The sequence below is a fragment of the Hemitrygon akajei genome, chromosome 17 (assembly GCF_048418815.1).
Source record: "Hemitrygon akajei chromosome 17, sHemAka1.3, whole genome shotgun sequence".
Taxonomy (NCBI): Eukaryota; Metazoa; Chordata; class Chondrichthyes; order Myliobatiformes; family Dasyatidae; genus Hemitrygon; species Hemitrygon akajei.
The window spans coordinates 24,624,509-24,641,985 of NC_133140.1; positions in this window are offsets into that span (position 1 = coordinate 24,624,509).

Below are 17,477 nucleotides of genomic sequence, written 5' to 3' on the forward strand. Positions count from 1 at the left end.
TAAAAGAAGATTCATTGGTCGGCACTTGAGTCCTACTGCAACCGGCCCCTCCTGACACTTACACTGCGGCTGAAAAGAACATTTAAGTATTAAACAAAGACCGCTAGTCTTCAGAATCAGTTGACTCGAAAGTCCAATTTCTCAAGGAAGATCGACTTCAAACAGACAGCGAAGCATTGTTGTGCTCTGTCCATTTCTCGAAAAGCACTACGACGACAAGTATGGAGTTAAATCCTATCACGATTATATCATTAAGTAAAACATGCATATTCACAAGCGTAATTGCCTTGTCTGCTGTGTTTGCTGAATCCGTGGCTGTGAGGCACACGATCTTGGTTCCACCTGTCACCGGTCGCACACCTTTTCATATTTATATATTGCGCAATTTCCCTCCACAAGGTAAATCCCGAGTCTCCAGCTCAAAACATTAAATACCCGCATGCCTTCACCGGCATTGCTTGGCCCACCGAATTCGTCGAATAATTTCCTTTTATTTGACATTTTCAAAGATGCTTGTGTATATTCCGAAAAACAATGTTGATTAGTAATTCCCTGGAAACTCAGTATATTTTACTTTAAAGCTTCACGTTTATATATTTAAATAACACGTTTAGATTGTGTTATTTTAAAATAATAATGTTCATTGTTGCTTAAGAACGAGAATTTCTGTTAAATACACAAATTGCTCATTAATGTACAATACCTGTGCTTAGATCGCTATGCTCTGTCACTTGTTTCCTTATATTTTTCGGTTGTGCGTTCTCACCAAGACATCCATCGAGTTTTCATTTCAGACTTTCCTGAACATGGTTAATGGACTTGCCATTCATGTTTTGTGCCGCAAGCACAGCCTTGTTACTCTGCAAGTCAAGAAAATTTGTGTAGTGATGAAGGTGCGTCTGTCATTGCGTTGTTCTCATTGAAAGCACGAATCAAGTAAAATTATTAACACAAAATACTCTGCAGATGCTGCGGTCGAAGCAACACCCACAACACGCTGGAGGAACTTAGCAGATCGGGCAGCATCCGTGGAAACGAGCAGTGAACGTTTCAGGCAGAGACCATGCGTCCGGATTGAAGAGGGAGGGGGTAGGAGCCCTATAAAAAGGTGGGGGGAGGGTGGGTAGGAGATGGCTAGTAGGTGCCAGGTGAAAAACCAAATAGGGGAAAGATCAAGGAGTTGGGGAGGGGAAGCAGGGAGGGGATAGGCAGGAAAGGTAAAGAAGGAATGTAAGGGGAAAGCATAATGGGTAGTGGAAGGAGGCGGAACCATGAGAGAGGTGATAGGCAGCTGGAGGAGGAGACAGAGTGAAACTGGGATGGCGGAAGGGAGGGGGAGGGAATTTCCGGAAGTTGGAGAATTCAATGTTTTATTCAGGTACTATAATTGTTCTCGAAGAATGTTTATTTGCAATTTATATTTGGATGACAGGCAGGAAGGGGAAAGATCTAAACAGCCAACGCACAGTACCTGTGGCGAACCCCCTTGCCAGCAGGTATACCACTTTGGATACTGTTGGAGAGACTGGCCTTTCGGGGGAAAGTCACAGAGCTCGGATCTTTAGCCTTGAGCCTGACTCTGCGACTCAGAAGGGAAGTGGGGCGGGGGCGGCTGGGAAGAAGGGAGAAGAAGCGAGCTGTTGATGTAGGGGATTCGTTAGGAGAGCCGAAAGGAGGTTCTGTGGTCGAGAACGAGATTTTCCGAATCATGTTGCCTCCTGGGTGCAAGTGGCTAGGACATCTCGGTATTCTTAAGTGCGAGACTGAATAGCAAGAGGTCGTCGTCCATACCAATGACATATATGTAGGAAGAGTGACATCATCCTGTAAAGTGTGTTCAGGAAGTTTGGTACTAAATTAAAGTGCTGGACCTCCAGGGCTGCGATCTCAGGATCTCACGTACTAGTGAGGCTAGATTAGAAAAATTCTACAGTTTAATACCTAGCTGAGGATTTGGTGTAGGAAGTAAGGCGATAGCTCCTTGGAAAATTGGGCTGCCTTTCAGGGAACCACAGTGCTGCAACAGTTCGTGGAGAGGTTGTGGAGAAAGATGTTGTTGTCAGCTCAGACAAAGTCAGGAACCACAAGGTTGAGCATCGTGTGATTAATGACTGATTAGCAAAATGTCAATATACACCTATAGTTCGATGAGCTCAGGGCATGGTACAGCGCCCGGAATTATGTTATTGTAGCCATTAGTGAGACTTGGTTGCAGGTGGTGCAGGACTGACAGCTCAATATTCCGAGGTCAGTTGTTTTGGATGGAACAAAGCGGGATGGATTAAAGAAAGAGGGGTGACGATACTAGTCACGTAGATCTGAAAGCGTAAGTCTCCTCCTGCCAGAGCATAGCCTTTCTGCAGCAAGCCTCATGTGGAACTACCTCCCTAACCACAGACGCAAACTGAACACGCTTCGGACGCATGCTGAACTATAAAGGACAGGGACATGTCCTGGTGCTCGAGAGCCAGATCCCCAGCCTTGTGAGCATTCGTGGTAGGGACAAAGCCTACAGGATTAAACACAGGCAGAAAATCCAGAGTGGAGTACCTAAGGGGAGTGGACGTCCTTAAGCTTCCTTCCGGCAGCTCCTGCAGCCAAGCTGGTGCTAAACATATTATTTCAATCTTTTTTGTACTACAGCGGTGAGCCCCGTGAGCCCGAGTGGATAGCTTGTGGGGAGAAACTGTTACATAGTCTGGTCGTGAGAGCCCGAATGCTTTGGTACCTTTTCCCAGACAGCAGGAGGGAGAAGAGTTTGTATGAGGTGTGCGTGGGGTCCTTCAGAATGCTGCTTGCTTTGCGGATGTCGCCTGTAGTGTAAATGTACGGAATGGCGGGAAGAGAGACCCCAATGATCTTCTCAGCTGACCTCACTATCCGCTACAGGATCTTGCGATCCGAAATGGTGCAATTTCTGAACCTGGTGGTGATGCAGCTGCTCACGATACTCTCAATACAGCCCCTGTAGAATGTGATGAGGAATGGGGAGGGGGGAGTGGGTAATGGACTTTCCTCAGCCTGCGCAGAAAGTAGAGACGCTGCTGGGTTTTCTTTGCTATGGAGCTGGTGTTGAGGGACCAGGTGGGATTCTCCGCAGGTGAACACCAAGAAATTCGGTGCTCTTAAAGATCTCTACCGAGGAGCCGTCAATGTTCAGCGGGGAGTGATCCCTCCGTGCCCTCCTGAAGTCAACAACCATCTCTTTTGTTTGTTAACATTAAGAGACAGGTTATTGGCTCTGCACCAGTCCGTTATCCGCTGCACCTCCTCTCTGTAAGCTGACTTGTCGTTCTTGCTGATGAGACCCACCACGGTCGTGTCATCAGCGAACTTGATGATATGCTTCGAGCTGTCTGTTGCAGCACAGTTGTGGGTGAACATAGTGAACAGCAGTGGACTGAGCACACAGCCCTGGGGGCCTCCCAGCTCAGTGTGATGGTGTTGGTGATGCTGCTCCCGATCCGGACTGACTGAGGTCTCCCAGTCAAGAAGTCTAGGATCTATTTGCAGAGGGAGGTGTTCAGGCCCAGTATGTTCAGCTTTCCAATCAGTTTCTGAGGGATGATTGTGTCGAATGCTGAACTGATGTCTATAAACAGCATTCGAACGTATGTGTCTTTTTTGTCCAGGTGGGTTAGGTCCAGCTACAGGGTGATGGCAATGGCCTAGTCTGTTCAGCGGTTCGGACGGTACACAAACAGCAAGGGGTCTAGTGAGGGGGCAGCAGGGTACTGATATGCCTCATGAAGAGCCTCTCGAAACGCTTTATTATATTGGGTATGAGTGCAACGGGACGGTAGTCATTTAGGCTGGACAGTGAAGACTTCTTCGGCACGGGGGTGGTGGTGGCGCTGTTCAGGGAGATGTTGAAGATGTCAGTGACAACATCTGCTAGCTGGTCTGCACATCCTCTGAGCACTCTACCAGGAATGTTGTCTGGTCCAGCAGCCTTCCGTGGGTTGACCCTGCACAGGGTTCTTCTCACATCGGCGATGGTGAGACTCAGCACCTGGTCATTTGTAGGAGGGGTGGACTTCCTCGCCGCCACGTCATTCACCGCCTCAAGACGGGCGTAGAGGTTATTCAGCGCATCAGGGAGGGAGGCATGACCCACATAATCAGGTGATGTCCTCCTGTAATTGGTAATGTCCTGTATGCCCTTCCACATGCACCGCGTGTCGCCGCTGCCCTGTAAGTGGCTGTGGATTCGCTGGGCGTGCGCATGCTTTGCCCCTCTGATGGCACGGGACACTTTGGCTCTTGCTGTTGTTAGGGCAACCTTGTCGCCTGCTCTGAAGGCCGGGGTCCTCAGCAGCGCACGCACCTCGGCGGACATCCATGGCTTCTGGTTAGCATGTATAGTGATGGTCCTGGACAGAGTAACATCATCAATGCACGAGCTGATGTAGCTGGTCACTGATGATGTGTACTCCTCTAAGTTGGTAGAGTCACCGTCTCTGAAGGTCAATGGAGGTTGAAACAAATTATTCCAATTAAACACAATTTTCAAGAAGACAGCAATGAAATATAAGCAAACCTACATAAAGGAGCGATGCAAAGAAGCTGAAGAAGCCAAAAGAATTGGAAAAACAAGAAATTTATTCAAGAATATTAGAAAAATCAGAGGAACATTTTATTCAAAAATTAGTATAGTAAAAGACAAATAAGGGAAGGAACTTACAGAAGCAGAAGACATCAAAAAGAGACCATAAGATATAGAAGCAGAAAGGGGCCGTTCGGCCCAATGAATCTGCTCAGACATTCAATCATAAAGAGATGACAGGAAGGTCCCAATAGCGAAGACGCCTGCAATGAATCGCTCATCGATCTAGAGCCAGACATTCTGGAAAATGATATTGAATGGGCGATAGAAAACATTGCAAATAAGAAGACTGCAGAATCTGACAGGATTCCGGTTGAATTGTTCAAAATTTTAAAAGGTGATGCTGTGTAAAAGTGTTGCATGCAATTTTCCATCAGATCTGGAAAACCTAATAATGGTCTTTAGACAGAAAAAGATCAGTTGGTATCCCAATTCCCAAGAAGGGAAATGTAAAGTAATGTTCAAATTACCGGACAGTTTCACGGAATTTCACATGCAAGCAAGGTAATTCTAAAGGTCATGCAAGCAATACTCCAGCATTATATGGAATGAGAACTGCCAGATGTACAAGCTCGTTTTAGAAGAGGCAGGGGCACCAGACACCAAATTACTAACCTACGCTGGACAATGGAGAAATAGAGGGAATTCCAGAAAAGTGTTTATCTATGTTTTATTGTCTACTCTAAAACCTTCGACAGAGTGTGCCATAATAAACTATGGCAAATCTTTATTAAATCGGGATATCTGGACATCTCATCTGCCTTATGATAAACTTGTACGAAGATCAAGAAGCAATAGTTAAGACTGACCATGGAAAAAAAAAAACAGGTTCAAGATTGGAGAGAGTATGACAAGGCTGTCTACTGTCACCGTATTTATTTAATTTACAGTATATGCTGAACACGTCATGGGGAATGCTGATCTAGAGGACTCCGGAATCTAGAGGGTGTGTCAGGAATGGACAGGAGGAGGAGTATAGGAAACTGATACAGGACTTTGTGATATGGTGCAACTCAAACTACCTGCGTCTCAATATCACCAAGACCAAGGAGATGGTGGTGGACTTTAGGAGATCTAGGCCTCATATGGAGCCAGTGATCATTAATGGAGAATGTGTGAAGCAGGTTAAGACCTACAAGTATCTGGGAGTACAGTTAGACGAGAAGCTAGACTGGACTGCCAACACAGATGCCTTGTGCAGGAAGGCACAGAGTCGACTGTACTTCCTTAGAAGGTTGGCGTCATTCAATGTCTGTAGTGAGATGCTGAAGATGTTCTATAGGTCAGTTGTGGAGAGCGCCCTCTTCTTTGTGGTGGCGTGTTGGGGAGGAAGCATTAAGAAGAGGGACGCCTCACGTCTTAATAAGCTGGTAAGGAAGGCGAGCTCTGTCGTGGGCAAAGTACTGGAGAGTTTAACATCGGTAGCTGAGCGAAGGGCGCTGAGTAGGCTACGGTCAATTATGGAAAACTCTGAACATCCTCTACATAGCACCATCCAGAGACAGAGAAGCAGTTTCAGCGACAGGTTACTATCGATGCAATGCTCCTCAGACAGGATGAAGAGGTCAATACTCCCCAATGCCATTAGGCTTTACAATTCAACCGCCAGGACTTAAGAACTTTTTAAAGGCTATTATTAATGGTTTTTGAGATAGTGATTTAGATGCATATCATATTTTTTACTGAGTTAAGTATTGTATGTAATTAGTTTTGCTACAACAAGTGTATGGGACATTGGAAAAAAAGTTGAATTTCCCCATGGGGATGAATAAAGTATCTATCTATCTATCTATCTATCTATCTATCTATCTATCTATCTATCTATCTATCTATCTATCTATCTATCTATCTATCTATCTATCTATCTATCAAATGTTGGAATCAAAATTAACTAAATTTTATCAAACTCAGATATGCAGCTGATACCTTTCCGATGGCTGAAATTTCCTTGGACCTGAGGAAGCTTCTAATCAAAGTGAAAGAAGAAAGTGTTTTCGCTCAAGGTGAAGAAAGCAAAGATTGTGTTGACCAGCCTTATTCATTCCGTGGTAATAAATGGAATACAATTGGAAGGAGTGACTGATTTTGTTTTCCTCCTTTCAAGGATATCTATAGATGTTAACTGCAGCCATGAAATTAAACAGCGCTTACTTCTCAGAGGTCAGCAATAGCACTACTAATCCGTTCACTCAGAAACGGAAAATTTAAATAAAATACTGAAGAGCAGACATATAACATTGTCTACAAAGTCAGGTCTATGGTATTTCCAGTTGTGATGCATGGCTGTGAGAGCTGGACTATTAGTAAGGCTGAGTACGAAAGAATCGACGAGTTTGACTTGGCTGCTGGAGGAAAGTGTTAAGAGTTCGTCGGACAGCAGGAAGATCCAACACTGCAATACTTGATGAGATACAGCTCCTCTGTGCATTAGGAGACTTGATTATGAGACAAAGTTTCAAATATTTTGGCCACATCATGAGAAGGCTGGATTCCCTGGAGAAGACTGTCGTGTTAGGCAAAACAAAAAGTAAGAGAAGTAGAGGGCGACAGAGGCTACAATGGATAGATAATATTACTCAGGCAATGCGTATGACGTCGGGGGATCTTAGAGAGACAGTTTCCAACAAGAAGACTTGGTGTGCAGGAGTCCATGAGGTCACGAAGAATCTGATACGACTTAACGACTGAACAACAATGAGCTTGACAGCAGTAGTGGGGCAGTTATTGGAAGCCATTCTAAGGGACTGGATAAAGAAGTATTTGGATAGACATGGACTGATTAAGGAGATTCATCATGGCTTTGTGCATGATAGAACACATCTCACCAATCTTATAGTGCTTTCCGAGCCAGGAAAGTGGTTGAAAAGAAGACAGTGCATGTTGCCAACATCGACTTTAGTAAGACATTTGACAAGGACCACATGGGAGGTTGCTCAAGAAGGTTCAGTCCTTAGCATTCACTGCGAGGTAGTAAATTGGATGAGCCTTAGTCTTTGTGGGAGAAGCCAAGAAATAGCATTGTATGGTTGCCTCTTTGATCGGAGGACTAGAGGAATGCCGCAGCGATATGTGCAGTCTATTCCTGTCCGTCATCTATATTACCGATCTAGATGACAATGTGGATAACTAAAATTAGCAAATTTCAAAGAGCTAAATAGATTTTTTCAGTACACGTTTCAATTAACAAACTTCTGTTGAATTAACAGCAATCCGGTCAATATTTGTAAAGTGTATTTGAAACTGATAAGGTATCTGTACTTCTTTTTCTCCTCGAATGTGATTCCCATCATTCACTTCTTGCTAGTGAGCAAACCTTGCTCTCTCTCTCTCTCTCTCTCTCTCTCTCTCTCTCTCTCTCTCTCTCTCTCTCTCTCTCTCTCTCTCTCTCTCTCTCTCTCTCTCTCTCTCTCTCCCTCTCTCTCTCTCTTTCTCTCTCACACACACACACACACACACACACACTGTTTCGTTGCTGGGAGGGAGCCTACGGCCGATTATCGATTCGTAGACCTTGAAAAGGAGCGATGCAGCAGACTTTAACACCGTAATTCAACGATTTGGTTGCTTTCCTCCCCTCTCTCGTTTGTGACACCTCCCTGTCCATTTATAAGGGAGAGAGGGAGATCTGGGAATGATGAAGTCGTTGCCAGGGTGATTAGTTTTTCTGTAATGCAAATCATGGGTTCTCTTGGGGTCTTTGCTATTGTTTGCTTCCTGGGGTAGAAGCAACAGTGGATGAAGTGGGTGAGTGGTTGCTTGTGTGTGGGTGGAGGAGAAGAAGGCTCCCTAAAGTCTTCTAACATTTTCTAGCAACTCTAACCCCAATTCTAACGCTTCTGCGGTCATTCATTGTTTGAGGTACTCTGCTATTTTCATGGATATCTGCGAAGGCCAAGAAACCCAATTTGTATATTGTATGCATTTTCAGATATTAAATTGGAAATATTGAACTATTGAACTGTTGAAAACCCCAGTTCGAGCCATTTGGCTGCGTTTGGATTTCACCACAATAAACTTCTTCTATCCATGTACCAATCCAAAAGTAGGTCACACATTGGAAAGGTACCCAGTTCTATGGGTTTATCTGGTACTCTGTTCCATTTACAAACCTATTTTTGTTGAAAACCTTCCCCTAGATTCTTTTCAATATTTTCTCTCTCGCATAGAAGTAATGTATTCTTATTTTCAGTGAACCGATTTTGGGTAAAAGACTGTAATCATATACCTTCCTACGCCCTTTCTGACATGACATATGTATGGTCACCGCGCAACCACCTGTGTTCTAGGAATCAATAGTCCCAATGTCTTCCTACAGTTAAAAGCACGCTGTTCTACTAACATTCTTGTCAATCTTTTCTGCACTATCTCGAGCTTCATCGTATCTATTCTGTTGTTGACGATCAAAATACGCAGCATTCTTTTCACCAACGAATGCACAACATAGTGTTTCACCAGCGATTTGTACAGTAGAACATGACGTCCCAGATCCTGTACTCATTGCCATAACTTGCACTCAACGTCAGTAAGACGGAGGAGATGCTTGTGAATTTCAGGAAGGGTAAGGTAAAGGAATAAACACCAATTCTCCCAGAGGGATCAGAAGTGGAGAGAATGATCAGTCTCAAGGCCCTGTGTGTCAAGCTCTCTGAGGATCTAACCTAGACCCAATATATCGATGCAGCTATAAAGAAGGCAAGGCAGAGACTGTACTTCATTACGTGTTTGAAGAGATGTGGTATGTCAAGAAACACACACTAGAACTTGTATAAGAGTACTGTGGAGAACATTCTGACAGACTGCGTCACTGTCTGGTATGGGAGGCGGGGGAGTGGTGGGATATTGCGCGGGACCGAATGAAGCTGCAGAGTGTCGTAAATTTCGTCGAATCCATCTTGGGTATAAGCCTGCAAAGTACTCAGGACATCTTCAAGGAGCGGTGTCTCAGAAAGGCAGCGTCCAACATGAAAGACCTCCAACTCACAGGGCATGCCCTTTTCTCACTGTTACCATTAGGTAGGAGGTAAAGAACCCTAAAGGCACACACTCAGCGATTCAGGAGCAGCTTCTTCTCCACTGCGATTGGATTGCTAAATGGACATTAAACCCGTGAATACTATCACACTTTAAATATATGCTATTTCTGTATTCGCACGTTCTTTATCTATTTAATATACATATACTCTAATAGGTTCATTTATCTGTTTATGTTATTTATTTATTTTCGTTTTGTACATTATGCATTGCATTGAGCTGCCGCTGCTAAGTTCACAAACATGACGACACATGCTGTTGATATAAACATGATTCGGATTCCGAACTGTCGATTTAATTGTGCCAAACAACTTCTTTACCAGCCTGTCCACCACTGTCGATAATTTTACAGATCAATGTGCCCGTATCTCTCAGCAACCATGTTCTATTTCAATGCCCAGGACAATCAATTGCGCAACTCTTGCCCCAGTAAAACTAACCAAAATGCAACACTTTGCAACTTTCCGAGTTAAACTCTATCTGCAATTGTAAGGCCCCACTTTCCCAGTTTTTCGTCTTAGTTAATTTTCACTGTCTGGTATATCACTAATTCCTCTGCATCCTGAAATTTATTAACAACTTAAAATACTATCAACTAAATATTTTAGAGATCAAACAATACTGGGACCAGGATCAACCTCTTCAGTACATCACCGGTTGCAAGCCTTTGCTCTTGGTATCAAATCTCCACTATCATCGTCTGATTCCTCTAGGAAAACAATTTTGTGTTCTTGTGCTCAGTTGGCTGGCTCACTCTGGCTCCCGTGTCACCCAGCATTCTAAACTATACCGTTGAACAGTACCGTGCAAAATTCAATAAAGATATAGTCCACTGTCCTGCCCTCAGCAATTTTCTGCATAGCCTCTTCCAAACAACTGAATCGAGTTTGTGAGAGAGGATTCCCCATGAGAAATCCACTGCGACGGAACCTTTTACACTCCTTGCCTTTCCAATTTGTGTCAGAGTCTGTCCTTCATTCAGCATTTTTTTCCCAGCACCGATATTTGGCTCTCTAACTGTAATTGCGGGCCTTTTTAAATTAATGTGCATTAACCACTTTTCAATGCTCCGGTAGCAAATTCCTGCTTAAAGACGCTACTGATATCTCGGTTATTTAAAACAAGAGCTTTGTGGGCGTTAGTCCATTGTGCGGGGCCTATCAGCGGCGGCAACTGAGCTCGACGAACTGAATAGAAGTACAGAATGTTTAAGCGGAGCGGCCATTGTCGGGAGTACGCCAGTGGCGAGAGTAGAAGCGACAAAATCTGGTTCATTGAGGTTTCGGCGAAGCGGCTTCGGCGAACTCAGTGGGTACGTGGAATTCGTTTTTAGTTTTTCTTTGCAGTTTTTAAGGAATAGAGAGCATGTTGGTAGGGTTAGTGTTTTGCTCTGTGTGTCAAATGTGGAAATCCCGGGAATCTTCCACTCTCGCAAAGGCCACATCTACGCCAGGTGCACCGAGATGCAGCTCCTAACAGACCGTGTTAGGGATCTAAAGCTGCGGCTCGATGACCTGCAGCTTATTAGGGAGAGTGAACAGGAGTTAGAGAGGAGCTGCAGGGAGTTAGTCACCCCGAGGCTGCATGAATTAGATAAGATGGGGACGGTCAGGGAATCGAAGGAAAAGGTCAGATAGCAGAGAGCACCCCTGGGGCCACCCCCTCAACAATCGTTATCGTGTTTTTGAAGCGGTTGTGGGGGATGACTTGACAGAGACGACCACGGAGATTGGGTCTGTGGCACTGTGCCTGGTTGGGTTGTGCAGAAGAGAAAGAGTAAGATGAGGAATACAATAATCAAAGGGGATGCCATAGTGAGGGGATCAGACAGGAGTTTCTGTCAGCCTGATAGAGGTACCTGCATTGTGCGTTGCCTCCCAGGTGCCAGGGTACCGGGTGTCTAGGATCCGATGCAGAGTATTCTGAAGGGAGAGGGTGAACAGCCAGAAGTCCTGTTACCCATTGGTACGAATGACAAAGGTAGAAAAGGGGAGGAAGCCCTGAAGAGAGAATTCAGGGAGGTAGGTAGGAAGCGGAAAAGCAGCACCTCTAGGGTACTAATCTCAGTATTGCTGCCTGCGCCACCGCTAGCGAGTGCAAGAATAGCATTATCAGGCGTATTAATGTATGTTTGAGAGAATGGTGTAAGGGGCAGGGCTTCAGATTCCTGGATGATTGGGGCCTCTTGTGGGAGAGGTACGACCTGCACAATACAGATCGGATTACACCTGACCACAAAAGCGTCCAATATCCCAGCGGTCACATTTAATAGAGCGGCTGGGAGCCTTTAAACTAATTTGAAGAGGGTTAGGAACCGGAGTGATAGGGTCGAGGAAGGGGAGAACAGAAATAAATCAAAGATAGAGTGCAAAAGAGATAATGGAAAGAACAGGCAGGAAATGAGGCTTAATCGCCGCCATTGACATGAATTACAGGGCAATACAGGCGTGGTGTAGTTAAACCAGACAACAACAAATACTGGACTGAAATTGTTATAATTGAATGCACGCAACATAAAGAATAAAATGGACGATCTTGAAATTCAGCTACAGATTGACAAATCTGACGTTGTGACCATCGCTGAAACTTGGCTAAACGATGGCAGCCACTGGGATACTAACGCCCGAGGTTACAAGGTGTATCCGAAAGAAAGGTTAGTAGACAGAGGGAGCGGTAATTTATGCTTACTGTTTTCTCACTGGTAATCCTATCAATGTCTTAGGTGTTACTTAACTTAATAGACTCAAAAGGAGAAAAATGTTCGTCTTAAAGAATGATATGTAATAAATACTATAAATGTGTGTCCAAATAACTAAGTGACTCGATGGCAATATGTGATCTTGGTATTTCGTAAACGTTCACTGAATTATAGTCCAACCCACACAAAAACAGGTATATACGGTATTGAATTCACTTGTTAAAGTTTCATGGCAATGCAGAGTGTAAGTTAAATATAATAACAGAGAATAAAGGTGATATCTCGTAAGGCAAGGTTTAACTGTTCCGATCTGCTGGACTGCGAAGGTAGCATTTGATTGTCTTGTAGGGTAGGGACCTCCGGCGTGGTAACTCAACGTAGATACAGGAACTGTACTATATTTACAAACTGGAATGCGGGTGAGGGGGCAGTGAGTCCCCAGTGGTCATCATTGTACTTTGCACTTTGTGGATGGATCATACAGATGACTGAGTGAAACAACATTGTTTATTCACAGAGTACTCTTTCTACATGACGATGAGAGGTTTAAATATTTCCGAACCAAATTCCCTGGATGGATCTATATCGTCGATTCGGTATGAGCAGGTTTTCTCCAGAGAGGTATAATACTCGTCTGTAATGAACACAACGTGAAGTTTGTGTACAGTAAGATTCAACTTTATCATGATTCAAAGCTGTATGTAAGTTTCGAATTAACTATAATACCCAAAATGTTGACCGTGGGAGGTTGCCTAACGCAGCAAAAATGAAGAAGGTTATGGACACAGCTCAATTCACCAGGAAATCAAGCTCCCATCTACGTACTATGTATACACTTGAAATCGCTGTCCCCTCTAATCTTCGCGGGTGTGCCCCCGCGTGGTCACTGAAGCACTCCCACACATGTTGCTAATATAATTTTGAAATATATGTAAATATAATTATGAAATAACCTGTAATTTGATGTGTTGCTGTATATAATCCATATGTTTTCCAAATAATAAACGTACCAAAAGCATTACTGTGTAACATTTTAGAGATTCAACGTATTCACATTGTCAGTGTTCCAAGTTGCAACGCTGTTAGAAATTGTAACAGTTAGCTCAGAATGGAACTCGGTTGATCATTGTTAATAAACCGCCAGTCCGTACATAATCTTTTTACAAGCCATGGCAAAATTTCCTGCTTGCAGCAATTGTTGGTCCGTGCTGCTGTAAATAAGTAATTAGAGGGAACGTTGCTTCCCTTCCCCTAAGAAAATGAACAAGGCTAATTAATCAAGGGCACATCCTCTTCAAAGACTGATGCAGGGTTCGACCCAAAACGGTGATTGTTTATACCTCTCCTTATATCAGGGCTTTTAAACCTTATTATGCCATGGACCCACACCATTAACAAAGGTTGGGAGCCCCTGTCAGAGAAGACGCTTGACCTGTTGAGTTCCTCCAGTATTTTGTGTTTGTTGCTCTGGATTTCAGAAACACTTGAGATTTGCTCTGCCATGAATACTGACAGAATATACTGGAGGGATATTAGAAGCGTTGATATACAATGGGATTTTAGAATGCACTTAAAGACGACGCATCAGGATCCAGATAACAAGGTGTTTAGCCTCCTTCCCTCTTGACAGTATGTTGACAAGAGCTGGAATATCATGTTGTTCCAGTAGATAGTTGCTAGGCCAGTCATGGAATGTCGTGTGCTCTTCTGGTCACCGCAGATAGTAGGGAGTAGAGTTAGAACGATTGCAAAAGATATTTTCTGGGACATTGCCTGGAATGGATTGTTCTAGTGGCACAGAGAGATTGGATAGACATAGACTGTTTACTCTGGAGTACAGGTGACTGAGGGATAACGTTATGAATTAGAAAAGAACAATTGTTGCGGACATTAGTATACAAGATGCTCATAGCCATATTCACAATACAGAGGATCCAAATCCAAGTCGGGAAGACAACGAAATTGCTGATTCAATCGAAAGCAAAAGCTCACCAAGGCAATGAACTGGGAAAGTGGTCCTTCAAGTTCAGATATCATTTAACTTGGACAATGGCGAAATATTGAATTTTGTTTGGTTAAAATAAAGCTGGAATTAAACAGTAAGTTGCACTGGGGTTTGAAGTAGAACACAGTAACTGAGGGCATGTGGCGATAGAGGTGGACAGAAAGGTAAAGAAGGTGTTTGTCACACTTGACACAACAGTTTGGGCAATGAATGCAGGGTCTTGGGATGTCCAGTTATACTGTACACATCGTTAATGAAACGCTAAGAGTATTCTGTGCATTATTGATCGCCCAGCTATAGAAAACACATAACAGTCTTTATCACAGTGCAGAAAGGACTCATTGGGTATATTTTCAGGACAGGAAGATTTTAGCTGTAGGCAGAAGCTGGGGTTATTCTTCCCTGCTTACAAATAATTTAGCGACGACATTTTTGGAATGAAAGAGACTAGGGGCGCAGGCAGACCTAGGCTAAAGTCTTTTACCCAGGATCGATTAATCGAAAATTAGAATACATCAATTCAAGGTGTGGTAGGAAATATTTAAAATAGGTCTAGTGAAAGATTTTCAGCAAATAAGGTAGGATATATGGACAAGAAAGGAATGGAGAGTTACGGGCTGAGTGCAGGTCGGTGGGACTAGGTGAGAGTAAGCGTTCGGCAAGGACTAGAAGAGCCGAGATGTCCTGTTTCCGTGTTGTAATTATTATATGGTTATATAGTTATAAACAGGAGCTTGATAAAAGTTAAATGTACTTGAAGGTAGAGGTGGATTCGGTAGCAACATGAGAAATACAGTTGGATTTGTATGATTAGATTTGCTGAAAGCAAAGAGATTACAAGGGACAAAAATGGTCCCCTGGGAGAGCAGAATGATAATCTATGCATGGAGCCAAAGGAAAATAGGGAGATCGTAAATGGATTCTTTGTATCTGTATTTACTCGGGAGACGGACACAGGGTCTATAGAAGTTGCACAAATCAGCAATAAGGTTACGGTCTTTCTCTAAATGCTCATAAAAGAGTATTCACATCAGTAACAGAAGAGATTTTGCAGATGTACAGGCAATCCGGAACAAAACACACAAAACTGTAAAGTAACTCAGCCGGGAAAGAAACATATATGGAAGAGAATAAACAGCAGATGTTTCGGGCCAAGACAATTCATCAGCATTGGAAAGGAAGAGGGAAGATGCCAGAATATAAAGGTGGAGGAGTGGAAGGGGGTCTAACTAGAAGGTCATGGGTAAAGCCAGGTGAGTGGGAGAGAGGCGATGAGGTAAGAATCTGGGAGGTGATAGATAGAAAACGAAAAATACCGTAGAAGAAGGAATTTGATAGGATAGGAAAGGAGACCATGGGATAAAGGGAAGGAGGAAAGACACCAGGGAAAGGATATTGGTAAGTGAAAGAAGAAGTAGGAGGCCAAAGTGTGGAGCAGAAAAATATGGAGGGAGAGAACAAATTAATGAAAGGAGAAATCAATGGTCATGCCATCAGGCTGGAGGCTCTCAAGACTGAAAATGAAGCGTTAATCCTCCACCGTAAGCGTAGCCTTATGGTGGCAGAAGAAGAAGCCGAGGACCAAAATGTGGCGACGGGAATGGGGATAGGCAAATTGATATTGGGTCGCACCAACGTAGATGAGGCTGCGCCGGAAATAGCGGGCAGAGTAGATAACCATAAAAGATTCGGAGCTGAAAGTGTTGCCTCACCTAGACGGACTGTTCGGAGACCTGAATGGCGATGATAAATTATATCTCTGTGGTATAATTTTCATGTTGTCTTGGCCTGAAAGGAACATTTTCCTTGCATTTAGATTTACATTTTTGTTTGAAAACCAAATGCTGTCTTCACACAGGGATCTGCTAATCTCAGTTACACGTTTTACGTCATTTCATTGATATTTACAGAGGAAAGTCAGTCTAGAATCTACCTCGTTGTTTTAATTCATCACATAAATGAAAAAAAACCTTTATTCATAGTAAGGCCACTTCTGTTTTTAAGGGCATCATCAGACATCAATCGTGAAATAGAATTTAGGAGCCGAGAGGGAATATTGCAGCTATACAGGAACCTGGTCAAACCCCACCTGGAGTACTGTGCTCAGTGTTGGTGGCCTCAATACAGACAGGATGTGGAAGCCATAGAAAGGGTGCAGAGAAGATTTACAAGGATCTTGCCTGGATTGGGGAGCATGAGAATAGGTTGTGTGAACATGGCCTTTTCTCCTTGGACCGAAGGAGGATGAGAGGTGACCTGATAGAGGTGTACAAGATGATGAGAGGCATTGATCGTGTGGATGGTTAGATGCATTTTTCCCAGGGCTCAAATGGTTACCACGAGAGGGCACAGGTTTAAGGTGCTGGAGAGAAGGTACAGAGGAGATGTCGGGGTAAGTGTTTTACTCATAGAGTGGTGAGTGCGTGGAATGGGCTGATGGCAACAGTGGTGAAGGCTGATATGATAGGTTCTTTTCAGTGGCTTTTAGATATGTACATGGAGTGCAGTAAAATAGAGGGCTATAGGTAAGCCTAGTAATTTCTGAGGTAGGGACATGTCCGGTACAACATTGTGGGCCGAAGGGCCTGTATTGTGCTGTAGGTTTTCTATGTTTCTATATAGAAAAACATTGACAAAATTCCGAATAGATTCCACTATTTTATGATTCAAATGAAAATAATTCTCAATCCTTCTCCACATCTTCGCTTTTGACAAGCTAATCAAGGTTCTCGGCTCGAAAAGTCAACTGTTCTTTATTCTCCATTGATGCCACCCCTGCTTGGACCACTGTATAAACAAACTGTTTCTCTTGGCATTCATATTGCCATGAGATTTTTTTTCTGTACTCCTGTGAAGTATAACTGGTTCCGCAATCGATATGGTCAAAGATTCAAAAGTTAGAATTTTATTTTATTTTATGTTGTGATGACGCTTTACATTATTCTCGTTGCAGAATGCTCGTAGAATCGAAACACGGACGTTGCAGAACATCATGAGAATTTTTTAGTTGTGAGGAAGAGGGCTCGATGTCATGTATTTTAGCTTTGAGCCATTGTCTGTAACCTAAGCGTCGAGCTTAAAAATAAACAAGTCTGCAAATCGATTTTTGATCTACATGCAAACTTTACCCTCAAAGA